This window comes from Puma concolor, chromosome A2 (genome assembly GCF_028749965.1).
Source record: "Puma concolor isolate L17-30 chromosome A2, mPumCon1.1.hap2, whole genome shotgun sequence".
NCBI classification, from domain to species: domain Eukaryota; kingdom Metazoa; phylum Chordata; class Mammalia; order Carnivora; family Felidae; genus Puma; species Puma concolor.
The window spans coordinates 34,015,714-34,029,979 of NC_141668.1; the positions used below are offsets into that span (position 1 = coordinate 34,015,714).

At 35.0% G+C, this 14,266-nt stretch overlaps 1 protein-coding gene across 2 annotated transcripts in view; it reads right to left on the reverse strand.

Annotated features, from left to right (window-relative positions):
* Window positions 1-14,266, reverse strand: part of CFTR (CF transmembrane conductance regulator) — a 189,096-nt gene that overhangs the window by 27,177 nt on the left and 147,653 nt on the right. The window lies entirely within an intron of this gene.

Genomic DNA, 14,266 nt, shown 5'->3' on the forward strand with positions numbered 1-14,266 from the left:
ACTATCTGTGGCAAAGAAAAGTTTTGTTTATTTGTATCTAGTCCATTGCAAATCAGTACTTTAAAAAAGAAAAGATAATAAAAATGAATTTCTACATGTTTACTCTCAATTCCTATACTTATCAGAGACCCCAAACAGCTTATAAACCAGAACCAGTTCATGGACCACAAAGAATACTTTAGAGCTCATAACAATCTGCAGTAATAACTTTCTGAATACTTATTAAGAATCTGGTAATAAACTAGGCATTTGGGATAAATTGGTAAACAATAATGACACCATGTCTTTTGTTCATAAGAGCTCTGTAATGAGACTTTCACAAATGCTTGTTATCTGAGACAACTGAGAAAATAAGATAAACCACAATCTATACACCACACGCTTTTGAGGTTCTTCATACTGCTAATCAGAATCAGTAATATTTTACTTATTTTTTTCTTGGTTATTACTTGTGTTAACACCAAGAATTTAAGTTTAACAAGCACAGGGTGGTCTGTGTTTCCATTGAATTCTCAGCACCTTCCAATGTGATGGGTTCACATAAAATTCTCAATAAATACTTGTTTGGATTCACTGAGGGACAATCAGGTGGAAGGATGAATGAATGGATAAACAGACACATGGATTGGGTGGATGGATGGATGGATGGATGGATGGATGGATGGATGGATGGAAAGAAGGGAGGAAGGAAGAGAGGAAAAGGAAGAAGGAGGGAGAGAAGGCAGATGAATAGACAAACTTATTTAGTTGATCTAACAAGAAAACAAATTTAGTTAATTTTGGTGAATTACAAGATCAACTCTTAATTAAAAATCTTGTGAAATTTCATATGCACACCTCCATTTCTGAATCAGCCCAAGCTTTACAAACATATTCATCATATGTTATGATTTTTGAAACACAACAGTAAAACTTTTATAAGCAATCTGAATATGCTTTGTATAGATGAGGTATAGGGGAAGGGAAGTTCAATAAGAGAAAGTGATTTACTTTAAAGTCATGTCACAAATTTAATCAGACAACAAAAAGAAATAAAAGGCATTCAGACTGGCAAGGGAGCAGTAAAAATTTCACTATTTGCAGATGACATGATAGTCTATATAGAAAACCCAAAAGACTCCACCAAAAAATTGCTAGATCTGACACACGAATTTAGTAAAGTCACAGGATACAAAATCAATGTACAGAAATCTGTTGCATTTCTATGCACCAATAGTGAAACACTAGAAAGAGAAATTAAGAAAATAATATCATTTACAATTGCACCCCAAATAATAAGATACTTAGGAGTGAACCTAACCAAAGAGGTGAAGGACCTCTACTCTGAAAAGTATAAAACACTGATGAGAGAAATTTAAGATGACATAAACAAATGGAAAGACATTCCATGCTCATGGGTTGGAAGAACAAATATTGTTAAAATGTCTATAGCACCCAAAGCAATCTACACATTTAATGCAATCCCTATCAAAATACCAACAGTCTTTTTCATGGAGTTAGAACAAACAATCCTAAAATTTGCATGAAACCACACACACACACACACACACACACACACACACACACACACACACCAAATAGCCAAAGCAACCTTGAAAAAGAAAAGCAAAGCTGGAGGCATCACAATCCTGGACTTCAAGTTATATTACAAAGCTGTAGTGATCAAAACAGTATGGTATTGGCACAAAAAGAGACACAAATCAATGAAACGGAATAGGAAACCCAGAAGTAACCCACAACTATCTGGTCAGTTAATCTTCAACAAAGCAGGAAAGAATACCCAATGGTAAAAAGACAGTCTCTTCAAAAAATGGTGCTGGGAAAACTGGAAAGCAACATGCAAAAGAAAGAAACTGGACCACTTTCTTATACCATACACAAAAATAAATTCAAAATGGATGCAAGGCCTACATGTGAGACCTGAAACCATAAAATCCTATAAGAGAGCACAGGCAATAACCTCTTTGACATTGGCCATAGCAACTTTTTTCTAGATACGTTTCCAGGTGCAAAGGAAACAAAATCAAAGATAAACTATTGGAATGACATCAACATAAAAAAACTTCTGAACAGTAGAGGAAATAATCAATAAAACTAAAAGGCAACGTACAGGGTAGGAGAAGATATTTGTAAATGACATATCTCATAAAGGGTTTGTATCTAAAATATCTAAAGAACTTTTAAAACTTAACATCCAAAAAATGAATAATCCAACTAAAAATGGGCAGAAGACATGAATAGACTTTTCTCCAAAGAAGACATCCAGATGGCCAACAGACACATGAAAAAATGTTCATTGCTCATCATCAGGGAAATACAAATCAAAACTACAATGAGATATCACCTCACACCTGTCAGAATGGCTAAAATCAGTAACACAAGAAACAACAGTTTTTGGTGACAGTGTGAAGAAAGGGGAACTGTCTTGCACTTGCACTGTGGTAAACTTTCCACTGTGGAAAACAGTATGGAGGTTCCTCAGAAAGTTAAAACTAGAGCTACCCTACAGTCCAGCTATCACACGACTAGGTATTTACCCAAGGAATACAAAAACGCTAGTTCAAAGGGATACATACACCCTGATATTTATAGCAACATTATCAACAATAGCCAAATTATGGGAATAGCCCAAGTGTTCAACAACTGATGAATGGATAAGGAAGATGTGGTATAAGTATATACACATATAAATACAAACATGCATACATACATACATACATAATGGAATATGGCTCAGCCATAAAAAAGAATGAAATCTTGTCATTTTCAATGACATGGATGGAGCTAGAGTATCATGCTAAGTAAACTAAGTCAGTCAGAGAAGGACAAATACCACATGATTTCACTCATATGTGGAATTTAAGAAACAAAATAAAATGAGCAAAGGGAAAAAAGAGAGAAGCAAACAGAAACAAGAAAGAGGCAAACAAGAGAGAGGCAAACAAGAAACAGTCTTAACTATAGAGACAAACTGATGGTTACCAGAGAGGAGGTGGGTGGGGGGATGGGAAAATAGGTGACAGTGATTAAGGAGTGTACTTGTGATGAGCACGGGGTGTTGTATGGAAGTGATGAACCCCTATATTGTACCTCTGAAATTAACATTAAACTCTATGTTAGCTAACTGGAATTTAAATAAAAACTTTAAAAAAATAAATAGAAAAATAATAATAGGGTGATATCACAATTTTTTTACAAAAAGTACCTTGAGGTCCAGAACCCCATATGATTAGTCAAGGTTCTAATAACCGAGATAAATGACCATGTTCTCTTTCAAACAGCACATATTGAAATTTTTAGAAAACTCAGTTTTTATGTCGGTATAGGAGTAAATTGAGAGGCAAAGTGTAAATCTTATGTTTAGCTTTAAAGTTTTTAGCTTTTCTCTGCTTCTTCTGTATTATTGAACTGCCGATATTGCATTGTGTCTGACATGTTTTTAACTGCAAAGAATCTTATTGGTCCATACCTAACAAAGTCTTTTTGTTTATATAATTGGCACATAATAATTCCTTTCCGGGATTTGTTTTTCCAGGCTTCTCAGTGATCTGTTGAATAGGATCAGAGTACTTCCTGCAAATGAGATTTTAAGGTATATCCTAATTCCAAGTCAGTGACTTCTAGTAACTTCAGTGAACTTCCTTTCTGCGAATTTTGGATCAAGACAAATCAAAATATTATGTGGAGAGCTAAATAATGTTGAATTTGGTGCTAACTGTAACTTCATTGCACCATGAATAAAACAATCTAAGTACATTCTTTTCAGAGTACCTGATTTACTAGTCTACTATTGCAATATATTGAAACCTGCTATAATTATTTTTCATCTCCTTGTGGTCTCCAGAAATCATGATACCAAACAAAATAAGATGTAGATCCACAAAGTGATAATAAGTGCACCTTTTATATGTTTACTATTAATAAAATATAATTCTTAATAAAATAAGTTCTTGAGAATATGCTCCTCATAACTCCAGGGTAAACTACTAAATGATTCAGTTACTCAATACCAATTTTTATCAAGATGGAATGCCATATGTGTTTAAAAAGTCAAATAGACATTTAAGTGTTAATGCTGCTATGATCTGAACCCTTGATACTGATTTAACTGCTTCTGGCATCGCAGTATTTTGAAGAGGCTACAAATAAAGAAGGCAGGTAAGCTCACCCAAAAGAATAGATCTTGAAGTACTATTAAATAGCTGTGTAACCAGGGGACTGTCCAGTACTGTGATAGACACAAAATACCATCTAAGGCATTTTGATAAGTCTACGTTTATCATGAAGGACGTGGCTCCAAATTAGAATCCCAGCCTGCACTTTGAGAAGAACAGAAAAGGAAAAAACAAAGAGTTTTCTCATTGGGGGAAGAGTTTTCTCATTTAATCTAGATATTAAAATTCAGGCAAAAAGTCAAAAGCTTTCAAGACAACAACTATTTGAGATTAAAAAGAAAAGTAGTTTTAGGGGTGCCTGGGTGGCTCAGTCAGTTAAGCATCCAATTCCTGACTTTGGCCCAAGTCATGATCTCATGGTTGTGAGACAGTCCTGCATCAGGTTCTGTCTTGATGGTTTGGAGCCTGTTTGGGATTCTCTCTCTCCCTCTCTCTCTCTCTGCCTCTCCCCTGCGCGCTCTCTCTCTCTCTCTCTCTCTCTCTCTCTCTCACTTTCTTATTCTCTCAAAATAAATAAATAAACTTAAAAAAAAGAAAAATTGTTTTTTTAATCAAAGTAAAGGTTGTGAAATACCTGCTATATTTCTCACGCATTGAAAATAAAATTTAAAGTACGGGCTCTATGAAGTAAAGGCCTAAATTAAGAGCAAAGAAGATAATAGAACATCTCTTCCATAAAATAAATGTCATGGACAAAGTGCTTTAATATGAAGACTGAATAACTTTTCTGCTTAAAATTTTGATTTTTGAAATATTTTCATCATGCTATGGGCTTAATATTTGTGTTTCTCCCACATTCATATGTTGAAATCCTAACCTCCAATGTGAGGACTTTGGGAGGTGGTTAGGTCATGAGGGTGTAACCCTCATGAATGAGATTAATGCCCTTATAAAGAAACCCCAGGAAGCTCCCTCACCCCTTCTACCATATGAGGTTACAATGACAAGACAGACATCTATGAGGAAGTGGGTTCTCACTAGACAATGAATTTTCTGGCACCATGATCTTGGACTTCCCAGACTCTAGAAGTGTGAGAAATAAACGTGTGTTGTTTATAAGCCACCCAGCCCAAGATATCTTGTAATAGAATCCCAAATGGACTCAGGCACACGATCTAACCAAGAATGCTGAATTCCATTAAAAATTAAACAAGAAATGCCCATTTAAGTCCTTTCCAATTTTTTTTTTTCAAGAAGATGAATTAGACCACAGCTGATCTTGCAGAACTTTTGGGTAGTCAAAATAGTATACTGAATTTGAGTCTTCTTAATTCAGCATGCAAGAAGTATGTTTGAGGCATCTTGTTATAGTTTGCAACATGCTGTTATAGGTCCTAAGGGCAAGGCAGTAGAAATAACAATCTTAAAGAGAGCTGCTCAGAATAACATATTAAGAATCAGTTCCTACTTTAATCAATCGTATGACCTAGAAGTAGGTATAAGCTATTCATTCATGCAAGCATTTAACATATTCTAAGCAAAGGGATTAAAAGATGAAAAAACAGGACTTCTGGTTTCTGGTCCAAAATATAAGGAACTTGAATGTCATCACTCTGGCCTAAAAACAAGTAAAAAGCTAAGCAAACTGAAGAATCAAAAGCCTTATTACATCTATTACAGAGTGAAGACATACAACAAACTGTAGCCATCATAAATGGAGAGACAGACAGACAGACACAGAGAACCACAATTTACTAGAAAAGAAACCATGATCAGAAACCTCTGCAGAAACCAGAATCAGACTGAAAAACCCTAAGCTGTAACTAACAAATTACTGGAGGCTCAGTGTAGACAAGTCTGAGAGTAAAAACATCCAGAAGAGGACATTTGTAGAAGGGCTCCCAGACTTTTGTGAGTATTAGCTCCAGGGGCCCAACCAGTTTTACCATCTCACAGTAAAAAATACAGAAAAATCCTTTGGTGCATCCAGCAGGAGAAGGGGGAAAGCAACAATTTTGCAGTACTCCTGAGCATTAGAGAATTCTGTTCTTCACAAGCCCTCCCTCAAGAGAAACTATTTTACCAGAGTCTAACAACTGGGCTTTTTATTAGAACCCAACTGATCTAGGGTAGGAAAATACCCAACTCCAGGTCACACTAGCCATCCTGTGTCATGCAGTAAAAGAAGCACAGAGAGAAATTTATAGCACTAAGAGAAGAAATATCTAAAATCAATTATCTAAGTTTCTACCTTAGGAAACTAGGAAAAAAAGAACAAGTTAAATTCAAAGGAAGCAGAAGAGAAATAATAAAAATTAGAGCAAAATCAACTAATTGAAAACAGGAAATCAGTAGAGAAAATCAATGAAAACTGGTACTTTGAAAAGATCAATAAAATTAATAAGCTTCTAGCCAGGCTAACTAAGGAAATATGAGAGTTGACACCAATTACTAACATTACAATTGCAAGAGGGAACATCACTATATACCCCATGGTAAGAGAATAATAAAGGAATACTATGAACTACTATATGACCACCAGTTTGATAATCTAGATGAAACAGACCAATTCCTTGAAAGATACAATCTTTCAAAACTCACACCAGAAGAAATGGGCAATGTAAATAGGTACATATCTTTTAAAGAAATTGTATCAACAATTAAAAACCTTCCATTTCAGAAATCTCCAAGTCCAGATAGATTCGCTGATGAATTCAACCAAATATTTAAAGTCAAAATTCTACCAATCCTCTACAGTTTCTTCCAGGAGATAGAAGCAGAGGGAATACTTCTAACTATTCTACGAGGCCAACATTAAAATAATACCAAAGCCATCAAAGACATAAATATCAACATTTCTCATGTACATAGAACCAAAAATCTTCAGCAAAATATTACCAAATCAAATCCAACAACGTGTAAAGAGACTAGACGCCACGACCAAGTAGGATTTATTCTAGATATACAAGGTTGGTTCAAAATTCAAAAATGAATTAATATAATCCATCATATCAGTGGGCTAAGAAAAATCACACAATTATAACAATAGAGGCAGAATTCATTTGACAAGATCCAATGCTAATTCCTGGTTAAAAACTCTCAGAAAACTAGGAAAGAGGGGAACTTCTTTAACTTGATAAAAACTTCTACAAAACCCTATAGTTAACATCACCTGTAAGGGTGAGAAACTCAAAGACTTCCTGCAAAGGTCAGGAACAAGGCAAGGATGCCCCTTCTCAAAACTCCTTTTCAACATAATACTGGAAATCCTAGATAATGCACTAAGACAAGAAAAGGAAATGAAAGGCATACAGACTGGGAAGAAAGAAATAAAATTGTCTTTGTTCACAGATGACTATCATCCATGTAGAAAATCTAAATCAGGAATAAAACTCCTGGAACTGATAAGTAATTAAAGAAAACTTGTAGGATACAGAGTTCTTCTACAAAAGTCAATTGCTTTGCTAAATACCAGCAATGAACAAGAGGAATTTGAAATTAAGAACACATTACCATTTACATTAGCACTTCCCAAAACAAAATACTTAGAATAAACATAAGAAAATATGTACAAGATCTAGATGAGGAAAATGATAAAACTCTGATGAATGAAATCAAAGAAAAATTAAGTAAATAGAGAGATGGTCCATGTTTATGTTAAGGAAGACTCAATATTGTCAAGATATCAGTTCCTCCCAATTTGGTCTATAGAGTCAGTGCAATCCCAATCAAAATAAAAAAGCAAGTTATTTTGTGGATCTGACAAACCAATTCTAAAGTTTGTATGGAAATGCAAAAGACCCTGAATAACCAACACAATACTGAAGAACAAAGTTACAGGATGGACACTACTTGACTCCCATGATTTTGCCTTATAACTGGCTTAAAAGACCAAGGTTGTATAACATGAACACCTTCATTTTCCCACCTCTGCCCAATAGTTCTCTTTAACTCCACTTATCTGCTTTCCTTCTGTCTCACAAAACAAAAAAAAAACAAAACAAACAAAAAACAAAAACCATACTTCTCTACAGTGAAAAGGCAAATTCTTCCAGAGAGCCATCCTCTTATACAGTTGTTCCAGCTATCTCTTTTCACTACCAATGTTGGTGTTCTACATAACTCCTCACTTCAGTACTCACCCATTCCCTAACCCTTTGCAGTTGAACTTCTACTCTTATTTCTCTACACCTAATGGCTCTCTTAAATTGGGCTCTCATGCTTGGAAGGGAATGCATCAGTGATAAAGACCATTGTCCCTATACTCAGAGTTTTTATTCAGTAGGATTGAGTGGGGCTCAGAATATGCATTTTTCACAAGTTTTCAACTGATGCAGATGATGCTGGTGCAGGGAACAACACTTTGAGAAACTGCTTTCTTGAAGATGACCAAAAATCATTTAGTAGCAAACCTGAGTAGGATCTTCCAAGTCTTCAACTTCCTTTATTGCTTCAGCTCTCAAGATTCGTAATTTCCATCATCTTGCTTCAATCCTGTCTTCCATTTCATCCTTTATGCATCCCCCATTCTGACTGAATCAGTCATTGTTTTCTGTACATGTCCATGCTTGTATTATTCTCTCTGCCTACAGCACCCTTTTTTACTCACCCTTGCTTGTTCAAATACACAGTTCAAGTCTCAAAGTCTCCTTCTAAATGCCACTTCTTATAGAAAACTTTCCCTAAATAGCCCAACTTCCAGCCAACTGACAGTAACTCCTTTCTCTTTACCTTAGAATTTTACCTATGTATCTTTTATTCAAGGGTATAACAAGGATTTTTAGAACCCGAAGTTTATAAAATATGGAGGAGTAGTTCTTTCTAGGAATAAATATTTTAGAATTATAAATATAAAATTAGGTATAGGGCTTTGGAAGGAGCTCAGGCAAGTAAAGTTCTCTGAAACTTAAGCTTTTTTAGCTTCACAGTGACCTGCCTCAGTTCTTAGTGGACCTTGCATTTCCCCTTTTAGATGGTCATTTTCTGGGGCAGATATCTCTTTTTCTCCCCTCTTCTTCTCCTTTGGTTCCTCCTTTTTCTTCTTTTAAAGGAAGCAGGTGAAAAAGAACCACGAAGTCAGACAGATTTGGATTTAAAGATCCTTTCTAACTCACTCACTTAATTGGACTTCAGTTTCTTCCATTATACAAAGAGGGTAATAATATCTACCTTTGGAATTATAATAATATTGAATGTGATAGCAAATAAATGTCTTTAAATGGTGTTTGGGACATTATAAACACTTGATAAACATTAGTTTCACTCTTTGAATGGCAATATCCAAAGCCTTATGTAAGTAATTTTTAATTTTTCCAAAGACCTACCATTCCTGGCAAAGAATAGTTACTAAACACATATGGCCTATTTTCTATATAAAGGTTCAGAGAATATGAAATGCCTAAACATACTGCTTCTTCCTAACTTTAGAGCAGCTCTTATTATTACTCTCACATCAAGGAAACTACCTACAGGAATGAGGACTCTGTAAATTCTGTTGCTCTACTAGGACTTGGTTAATTTAATTTAATGGGCAATTGAGCATCAGGAAAGCAAAGGGGTGGGAGGATGTCAGGAGGAGAAAAAGGAAGTAATTTACCAAGACTTTTCACCCTGGTTTATATCAACCTATTTGCTGCTATTGTTTATAACTTGACATCACTTTTGGAACCTATCCCAGTGATCCCAAGGGCATCCTCAGCTGCCTGTGGCATTCACTAATGTGCAAGGCAAAAGAAACTACTTAATTACATGTTTTCTCAATGCAAGGGAGTAACAAAGGCAAATAATTAATTTTACATAGTTCCAAAGCATAACTTTAAACAATGTAAACAGCCTCATTCTAATATAAGGGACAAATTCAATCTAAAACTTAATTTTTCCATTTATGTTGATTTAAAACTATTTTTCCTCTAAAATCACAAATGACAGAGGATAAATAACAACCAACACCACAGAAATACAAACAATTATAAGATAATATTATGAAAAACAAACTGGACAACCTAACAGAGATGGATAAATTTCTAAAAACATATATATTACCAAAACTGAAACACGACGAAACAGAAAATTTGAACAGACTGATAACCAACAAAGAAATTGAATCAGTAATCAAAAACTCTCAACAAACAAAAGTTCAGGACCAAATGACTTTATAGGTGAATTCTACCAACTTTTAAGGAGGAATTAATACCTATTCTTTTCAGCCTATTCCAAAAATAGAAAAGGAAGAAAAATGTCCAAATTTATTCTATGAGGCCACCATTATCCTGATACCAAAACCAGATAAGGACACACACACACATACACAAACACCCAAAAGTCACCATAAAAAAGAGAGCTATAGACCAATATCACTGATATACATAGATGCAAAAATCTTCAACAAAATATTAGCAAACCAAATTCAATAATACATTGATACATTAAAAAAACACTCAACATGATCAAGTGGGATTTATTCCTGGGTTGCCAGGGTGGTTCAATATTTGCCAATTAATCAACATCAATCAACAATGATCCTTTAAGAGAAAGGGTAAGAACCATATGATTATTTCAATAGACACAGAAAAGGCATTTGACAAAGTACAATATCCATTCATGATAAAAAAAAAACCTCTTCTAAAGAGGTTTAGAGGGAACATGCCTCAATATAATAAAGGCAATATATGAAAAACCCATAGCTAACATCATCCTTAATGGGGAAACACTGAGATCTGTTCCCCTAAGGTCAGGAACAAGACAATGATATCTACCTTTCCACTCTTAACCACTTTTATTAACATTGTACTGGCAGTCCTAGCCACAGCAATCAAAAAACAAAAATAAATAATAAGCATCCAGATTGGTAAGGAAGCAATAAAACTTTCACTATTTGCAGATGACATGATGGATGATATTTTCTATATAGAAAATACAAAAGACTCCACCTAAAAACTGCTGGAACTTATAAACAAATTCAATAAGGTCACAGGATACAAAATCAATGTACAGAAATCTGTTGCATTTCTATACACCAATAATGAAACACCAGAAAGTGAAATTAAAAAAACAATCCCATTTACAACTGCACCAAAAATAATAAGACACCTAGGAATAAACCTAATCAAAGAGGTGAAGGACCTCTACTCTGAAAACTATAAAACACTGATGAATGAAATTTAAGATGACATGAACAAATGGAAAGAACTTCCATGCTCATGGAAGAATGAATATTGTTAAAATGTCTTTACCGCCCAAAGCAATCTACACATTTAATGCAATCCCTATTAAAATACCAACAGCCTTTTTCACAGAGTTAGAACAATCAATCTTAAAATTTATATGAAACCACAAAAGACGCTGAATAGCCAAAGCAACGTTGAAAAAGAAAAGCAAAGCTGGAGGCATCACAATTCTGGACTTCAAGTTATATTACAAACCTGTAGTGATCAAAACAGTACAGTATAGGCACAAAAAGAGACACATAAATCAATGGAACAGAATAGGGAACCCAGAAATGAACCCACAACTATATCACTTAATCTTCGACAAGGCAGGAAAGAATATCCAATGGGATAAAGACAGCCTCTTCAATAAATGGTAGTGGGAAAACTGGACAGCAACATGCAAAAGAAAGAAACTAGCCCATTTTCTTACACCATCCACACACAAAAATAAATTCAAAATGGATGCAAGACCTACATGTGAGACCTGAAACCATAAAAATCCTAGAAGAGAGCACAGACAGTAGCCTCTTCGATATCAGCTATAGCAACTTCTTTCTAGGTGTCTCCTGAGGCAAGGGAAAAATAAACTATGAGGACTACCTCAACATAAAAAAGCTTCTGAACAGTGAAGGAAACAATCAATAAAACTAAAAGTCAACCTACAGTGTGGGAGAAGATATTTGTAAATGACATATCATAAAGGGTTAGTATTTAAAATACATAAAGAGCTTCTAAACTTAACACCCAAAAAATGAATAATCCAATTAAAAAATGGGCAGAAGAGGGGTGCCTGGGTGGCTCAGTTGGTTAAGCACCTGACTTCGGCTCAGGTCATGATCTCACAGTTTGTGGGTTCGAGCCCTGCATCAGGCTCTGTGCTAACAACTCAGAGCCTAGAGCCTGCTTCAGATTCTGTATCTTCCTCTCTCTCTCTGCTCCTCCCCCACTAACACTCTGTCTCTCTCTCTCTCAGAAAATAAATAAATGTTAAAAAATGGGCAGAAAACACAAACAGACATTTCTTTCTCCAAAGAAGACATCCAGGTGGCTTATAGACACATGAAAAGATGCTCGCTATAACTCCTCATCAGGGAATTACTAATCAAAACTACAACAAGATATTACCTCACACATGTCAGAATGGCTAAAATCAACAAGAAACAACAGGTGTTGGCAAGGATGTGGAGAAAGGGGAACATTCTTGCAATGTTGGTGGGAACTGGTGCAGCTACTTTGGCAAACAGTATGGAGGTTCCTGAAAAAGTTAAAAATAGAACTACCCTATGATCCAGCAATCATGCTACTGGGTATTTACTCAAAGAATACAAAACCACTAATTCAAAGGGATACATTAACCTCTATGTTTATAGAAGCATTATTTGCAATAACCAAGATATAGAAGCAACCCAAGTGCCTATCAACTAATGAATGGATCAGGAAGATGTGGTATGTATGTGTACACACACATACACACGTACACACACACACATGCACACACACAATGGAATATTATTCAGCCATAAAAAGTAATGAAATCTTGCCATTTTCAATGACCTGGATGGAACTAGAGAGTATTATGCTAAGCGACTAAGTCAGTCAGAGAAAGACAAATACCATATGATTTCACTCATATATGGAATTTAAGAAACACCAAGTGAGCAAAGGGGGGAAAAAAAGAGGGAGAGAAGCCAAAAAGCAGACTCTTAACTACAGAGAACAAGCTGATGGTTACCAGAAGGGGGGTGGCAGCAGGATGTGTTAAATAGGTGATGGGGATTAAGGAGTGCACTTGTGATGAGCACTGGGTGATGCAAAGAAGTGTTGAATCACTATATTGTACACCTGAAACTAATATTGCACTGTATGTTAACTAACTGGAATTAAAATAAAAACTTAAAAAAAACTGTTTTCTCTCAACAAAAAGAAAAAAAAAACAAGTCCCATTCTTGATCGGCAAAAATTATAATAAAGAGCTAATTTTAGTAGTATGTGAATTTATTGATACTAACTGTAAAATTAAAAAAGGGAGTCAAAATTTCTGGTGTGCCATTTCAAGCCATTTAGCATGGTATACAGGAACATTTTTGCTCACTCTACATTTTTTAGTAGAACTTTTTCCAATGCGTCAAATATGAAATATTCTTAAACCCATGGGCAAAAAGCAAGTGATAAGAGTCTGTTCCTATGTTAATGACACTGATAGTGGCCTAAAAAAGTTTAGAGACCATTATCTCAACGAAATAAAAAAATTCTATTTGATATTAAGCCACAAAGAGAGAAAGTTTAAAATTCAGTTTTCATTAGAAGTGGCTCTATAGGGTGCCTGGATGGCTCAGTCAGTTGAGCATCCAACTTTTGGTTTCAACTCAGGTCATGATTCCAGGGTCATGGAATGGAGCCCAACATCAGGCTCCATGCTAAGTGTGGAGCCTGCTTAAGATTCTTTCTCTCTCTCTCTCTCTCTCTCTCTCTCTCTCTGTCTCTCTCTTTCCCCTCCTCTATTCATGCTCTCTTTCTCTTTAAAAAAAAAAAAAAAAACGGAAGTGGCTCTATTGTATTCTATCTCAATTTTAAAAAATAAAACAAAGGAATAATCCTGTCTAGATTTATGGAGCAGCCCAGAATAAGAACTTTGAAATATAAAATATAAAACCACATTTATAGGACACAGACTTTAGGAAGAATGACTGTCCCTTTCACCTAGAATTAATTCTAGAATTGGTGTATTTGAATACCATCCATGTGGTCAGTCCAGGGCTGAAATCTATATGGAACAATTCAAAATAATGCATGGTTATTTTTGCTTATTAAATAATAAAACAGTTGTTTAGTAAATAATTTTTTCTTGGTAAATATTGGGAAAAAATTGAAATAATCCATACCTTGATTAAGATTCCAAATAAACAAATAAACTGAACAAAGCTAATTTAGAAAGTACCACCT